This window comes from Penicillium odoratum, assembly GCF_028828045.1.
Source record: "Penicillium odoratum strain IBT 22623 chromosome Unknown utg000001l_segment0_segment0, whole genome shotgun sequence".
NCBI lineage: Eukaryota > Fungi > Ascomycota > Eurotiomycetes > Eurotiales > Aspergillaceae > Penicillium > Penicillium odoratum.
In genome coordinates, this window is record NW_026643143.1 from 4166114 (window position 1) to 4172702 (window position 6589).

Sequence of the window (6589 nt, forward strand, 5' to 3'; positions counted from 1 at the left end):
CATTGAATGAGCATGCCAGTCATTTGTTCTTGAGACGATCTCAGAGCCTGGTCAAACAAGCGCAGTCGGGCTACTTGCTGATCGTGGCGAGCTTGGAGGCTGTCCCTCTCATTGCTCAGTTGCACACCAGCCTGCTTCAGGCGGAGATTGGCGTCGATCGTTTTATCGCACTCGCGGTGCTTCGCCACACACGACTCCCACAGGCGACGGTAGATTCCGACCAGTCGAGAGGCCTGAAAGGCGAGCTTCGGGTCGTCACGCTCGAGATCTGCCAGAGTCTCTAACACCGTTTGGAAAGGCCCCGTAAGCAAGGCGTCTTTCAGAGTTTCTTCCTGCTGTCAGTAGTTGTCAGCCACAGCGTTCATCACTTGTCCTTCTGATTGACTTACCAGCACTGACTCGGGGCTGGGCTTCGGCTGGGAAGCAGTTCCGTCGCTCTGGGGAACCACTTCCTTCGGCTGAGAGTCTTGCTCCTTGTTGTTTTCTTGCATAGTTTTGGTGACGTCCATTGCGTTCAATGTATTGTAGTAGTAACAGCAGAAGAAACCATCATCTTGCAGGGCGGCCTTTTATAAATTTTTTTTGGTGAACCAGGCTTGCAAGTACCATTGTCACTGGGTGTTTAACGTATTCATTGTTTCAACCCCATTGGCATCTCGCCTGAACTGGTGAGCTTTTGTTCACAACCTGATCATGACTGTAGATTCTGATAAAAATTTGAAATAGTTTTTAGTTTAATCCATGTTGAAACTTGATCGAAGAAGATTTTCAACCGTTGAGCTCGGCGCGCTCAATGTTTCTCATCGATTCTTTTCTTCAGTCAATTCAAAATCAAGTCATTGAAAATGTGATTGAGACAGGGCAAACTCTGAGTGTGAGTTCTCCTGTTACAATCTCAACATTGCAGTAACGTCATTTTGCTTGTTTAACGATCTACCCCTTCCATCTGAGGCCACGGATCTGCCTCTGTGTTAGTTGGCTCAGAAAGCAGGAGTCAATTCGCTGGCGAAATTCTGCAGAATTCTGCAGTCGTTCTCAGACTCAAAAGATGCCTACGACAACATTAGCTCTTTATTAGAGGCACGGACTTTGAGTAGGTCAGGGTCATTTGCGCACATATAAACTTGCATTCCCAAGGCTCTTTAAAGAGAGGATATTTCTGTGCTACATGCTTGCAGTTCATTTCTATAGCGCCTTCCCAATCTGCAGTCTATTCTTTGAGAGATGACCCTAGAATATGCTGCACAGTCAGTGGGCTGCGATCAGTCAGCTGCATCCTCAGCAATAGACACTTACGAGGACAGTGCTTTGTTCTCGAGTGACATGGCCGGGCTCTACGGTAGTGGCGAGTTACGCTCTTCCACGTGCACTGCTTGTGCTGTACGTCCAGGCACAGTTCACCTACAGAATGACTGGCACGGGGGTGCAACCGACGCTCGGGTCCCAATTGACCCAATGCTGAGCACAACCAGCGGGTTTCAAAATCACTCTTGCCAACCCTCGAGTTGCGCTATGGGCCAAATTCTGAATGCCTCCCAATGTCGGGGCGTCATCTTTTGGCTCCCGTGTGCCCCAGATGTAGAGCTTTGGAAAGCGATTCTGTAAGGGGGATCTGACGGTTGCCCTGAGGATGCGAAAGGCAATGCTGGATGCTGCTTACCAGAAAAAGCCGCCAATTGCCTGCAATATCCTAGAGGCTCGGAACATGCCCATCAAAGCTTCTTGGCCTGCCATGACCATGATCAATGTCCCACTCCCCCGAACGGCACGCTGAATCCTTCCACGTTGAGCCTCCGTGTCGAAACGACCAACATCCTCCAACCGCATTACAAATGCAGTTTTCCAGCTTGCAAACAGTATTTCAAGCGTCAAAGGACTCTAGATCGTCATCTGAAAAATCATTTGGGAGAACGGCTCCACGTTTGCTGGTTTCCTAGATGCCAACGCAGCTTCTCGCGTAGCGACAACCTCAAGGCGCATTACACCACACACGGGACACATGGAGGACGCAATCGTTATGTGGCCACTCTGGACAAGAAAGGTCCAGTCTATGATCCTAAGTTTCGTGGTCAGCTCACACCCCAAGGTTGGCCACTCGGCGATGCGGTCTAGGAGAGCGGTGACATTGTACGTCAATGACTTGTACCTATTTCCATTTTCTCAAGAACCAAATGAAAGAGAAAGAAGCCGTGTAGTATATAAATATTTTCCGGAACCTAGTGGACAATTGCATCCACAGTATTTTTGCCCTGGTAAACTCATCATAGAGTATCATAAAATCAGGGGTTTCCTTTGAAGAACCGACGCCCAGGTTTGATTTATCGCGCTCATGTGCACCGCGCCATACGCTGAGTCTTCATTGCCAATCGGTTGATTTGGTCCGCACTTCATTCTTCATCTCCTTCCATTTTCTCATTATGCCACTCGAATAGCTTGTTGCTTTCCGTTCTGATAATTGAGAATGCCCGTACAGAACAAACAGGAGCAACCCAGGATTACCTGCCAATCCTCAGGGAAACATGAAAAACGAAAACTTGAGACGGCCATCTATGTTGTTTACTATTGTCAGCCTTTCTCCTGCTCGGCGCCGCTGGCAACTCACCAAGATAGCCAAGCTGCCATTTCTGCTCGAACGCCTTGACGTGAAACATTTCTGTGACAACAATTCTGTCAGGCTTTGAGTGCCAAATCTCGGGCACCTTTTTGAAGGCTGTTTCCAACACCTCCATTGGATACGACTCATCAAATAGTTTTGCAAATAGATTAGCCATATTGTCGACCCTGGTCCCAACGACCGGCTCTATCGCGAGCGTGGCCGTCAAGATTCTCGATAATAGCATTGGGTCCAAAGACAGAAATGCTCGCCGGTAATATTCTATTCGGTCCGAAGCACTTCCAATGCAGATTGTTTGTGGCATTGTGGAAGCAACACGGATTTCTTCAAGTTGGAAGGCTCTGTGAAGGCTAAGGATGATCGATTGCAGCTGTTGTGCTGGGATCTCTGCCAAAAAGAGTGGCGAATGTTGGAGTCGGGAGCTCATCGTGGAGAAGAAGTCCTGATCACGTATCCAGATCTCCATAGATTGATATTCTCCAATCTCTGCAGCGTGGACGCTCATGAAGGCGTTGCAAATCAGGGCGATGCTCGCTCTTACCCCAAAAGGTCGATATGGGGGATAGGGCCGTTGATATGTGTGAAAAAAGCTCAGGGTTGGCGACGCATGCTGTGCCAGGATGAACAGGACGTATGCGATTTGCAATTCCAAATCTTCCAAGGACACGCTATGTAAATCTTCTGCTTGGGTCAAAGCATTACGTGCCGCCACCAGCCACCACAATTGTCTATCGTATTGCAGAAGAAAGCTTCTCTCCCAGTCACTCTCGCAACGATGAATGATGAGCTCTAAAGCCCCATTATCGTCAGGCAATATTGCGGAAATGAAGAGGTAATTCAGTACCAACAAGAGTTGGTGAATCGTGTGCGGTCCCCCGTCAACAACAGCTGGGTCTGAGACTGAAGGCGGAAGCGTGACGCGCGATGGGAGGTCAGTCTGCACAATTGTCAACGAAAAGCGCCTCAAGTGTCTTGCTGTTGCTCATTTTTACCGGGAGACTCATTTCAAAGTAGGGCGTTGTCCATTGAGCATGGGTGAGAGTCGCGTTGGCAATGATCGGAAGATGGCCATTGTCCACTCCGGGTCTAGTAGTGCCCAGATGGCATCCCTTTGGTATCGCCTGTACTTCAACACGCTCGTGTACGGAAGACGTTGCATCAACGGCAGAGTCTCTTGTATTTGTGGGCGGATTGTGTATGGCTCCGCTAGAATCTCGTTCTCTTTCTGTTTCATGGTTGAATGGCTCTTCGGTTTGTGTCGATTGGTCGTTGGGGCGAGGCTCTTCCCATTGTCTCTGTCGGCTGGATGGTTGCTGGCTTATCTCTTCGTATGAACATCGTTCGGGTCTACCACGGTCAACGCAGTTCTGGCAAGAAGGCAATTCATGACCGCATCTTATTTTCAACTTTTGACATGGTCGGCAGGCCCGGCGAGGTTTCGGCATGGTTGATGAAAGCAGAAGTATTGGCTGAAAAGCAAGATAAGATCCCCAACGTGGATAATCTGTGGTAGACGTAGGATCTCGTACTTGAAGAGCGATGTCGTGCTTTTGTCATGTAGAAGAAGATAGGCTTCGTTACATGATTTATATATCTTGCCGCTGATCTTGCGAGTTCTCCCGTACTGTGAAGCGGTTACATTACAAGTTCCGATTCTTCCATGGCATCATAGAGCCAAGTATGCGTTGTGTGATTTTTTGAACACAAACCATAAATCCTAGGAGTACGATAGCTCCCAGGACCAACATGTCCATTCCTAGAGGCAGAACTTTGAGGGGCAAAAAATATTGTAGAGTCATTGCTTTCAGAAGGCTACCTGGTTAGCGGACGACACTGAGCCAAGTAACTTGATGGGTGCAATGAGCAAGAGGAAGCAAATGAGGTGCCTGTAGCGACATTGGCAAGTCTTGACCTTGGAACTTCAAATCGCATTATCTTTCATTGCTCGGTAAGCATTGCACAATAAACGAAAATTCTACGTGACGCAATTTTAGAATACCGTAATAATTTATTTTCTGCTGTCAGCGATCTTCTGCCGAAAATTTGTAGATGGCAACCAACAGGACATCAATCTAGTGAAACAGGAGAAGGCTTCTTATCTTACTCACCAGCACCATTCTCACAGCGTTCTTTGGACGGCCCAACAGTCTCAGCTTGGCGTTGTTCAGGCTACCAGGGGGTGAATAAAACAGACTTGCGATACCCAGTACTGTCTGCATCAAAGCATGTCTCACCCTGCGTCAAACTTCACGAAATGGCTGGCCAAGACTTCCATTCCAGACAGATTCGCGCTGTGTGGGCTCCTCGCAGTGATATGCTGGGTCTGCTACAGCTTTGGTCGCCGCTTCGGCCATGTACCCCTCCGGCTGTATCGCGCAGTATCGTGGAGACGTTTTTTCCAAGCGCCGACCCCGACTGTGCTCCAGTGGCTCGACGTTCCGTCATACGTGCAGGGTGGTGTACTTGCTGCCTTGGTCATCGCCAACATCATTGCGGCCACCCTTCATACTCAGAGCTGGGCGGACGTGCAGAAGCGAGCGGCACGATTAGCAGTGACCCATCTTGTTCCCCTCTGCTCCGGGTTGAGCATCGATCTCCCAGCCCACGTCTACCGTGTCGAACGCGCAACCTTTCAATGGGCCCATCGGTGGCTGGGTCGCATGTGCGTGCTACATTGCCTAGTTCATGGGTCTATCGTGGGCACAGTTGCTCGAAATACTCTCTTTGGAAGTTCCCTCATCATTCCACTCCTGGTACGTGAAACGGGCCACAACGGCAGCCTCCCAAGTTCCCCGCAACACATCTGACTGGAACTGACTCGCATGACACAGGCCGGATGCAGTCTTGTCTCGATCTTACCTTGGACGCTTGCTGCGATACTGCGACGCTGGCCTCAACTTGGCCTCAAAACCCACCATATCCTCGCCAGAATTGCAATGGGCGCTCTGATGTATCATTTGATTGACCGGGGGTCTTTCTACCGTTGGGTGCTGCTAGGAGGGATTTGCGCTGGATTGGTCTGGACTATCGCGACGTGCCTGCACACTATGTGGCACCACAGGTCGTGGCGAATCACCTCCCGACAAGCCGTCGCGCGGTCTTCGAATCGGCTCTTATGGCTTGATATCGCGGTCCCGATGGACTGGGCGGCTCGTCCGGGGCAGTACGTACAGCTTTGGGCACCACACTGGGGATTCAGAGCATGCTTGCTGCTTCCTGCATTTTACGTGGCTTCGGTGGATACCGTGCAAACCACATCAGAAACACGAACAACCCGCGTAATACGAATAGTCACCCGGCCTCGACTAGGCATGACGAAACGTATCGCACGTGCTGCAGATCGCGCGCATGAGACAATCCATTTTCCGATATGCGTGCTGGGCCCCTACGGTCACTCGCCTCCCCTGGGCCAGTACGGAACTGTCATTTTTGTACTGGAAGGGGTTGGACTTTTCCGCGCGTTGCCGTTCATGCGGCATCTCGTCCAAGAAAGCCGAAGCCGGAGGAACACAGTGCGACGGCTAGAAGTGGTGTGGCAAGTTGAACTGAAGGATTTCAGTATGTGTTTCCTTGTTCTAAATGCTGTGCGTTGTTGTGCTGATCAAAAAAGACCATCCCTACTGGGTCGGGGATGAGATCTCGCAGATTCTTGAACTCGACCGGATGTTTGACCGAGACGATTGTCCCGAACATGGGCATCGAGACGACCGGGGGTTTGATGTGAGTGAAGCTCTTCGTGCTAGAGAAACAAGGGGGTGGGGCTAATTTAACAGCAGATCCTGCAATTTACCACGCACATCCTAGGCGCTCGACCCGTGGATCAACTTCGTTATCGCAACCGCACGCGTTTGAAGTACCGTTTTGAAGCTATCAATATTGCCAAGGATTTGACGCGCCTGCTCGATAGTACTGGCGGGGCGACCGCAGTTTCGGGTAAGTGTCCACCAACATGTACCTTTTGAGGTTCCGCCAGCG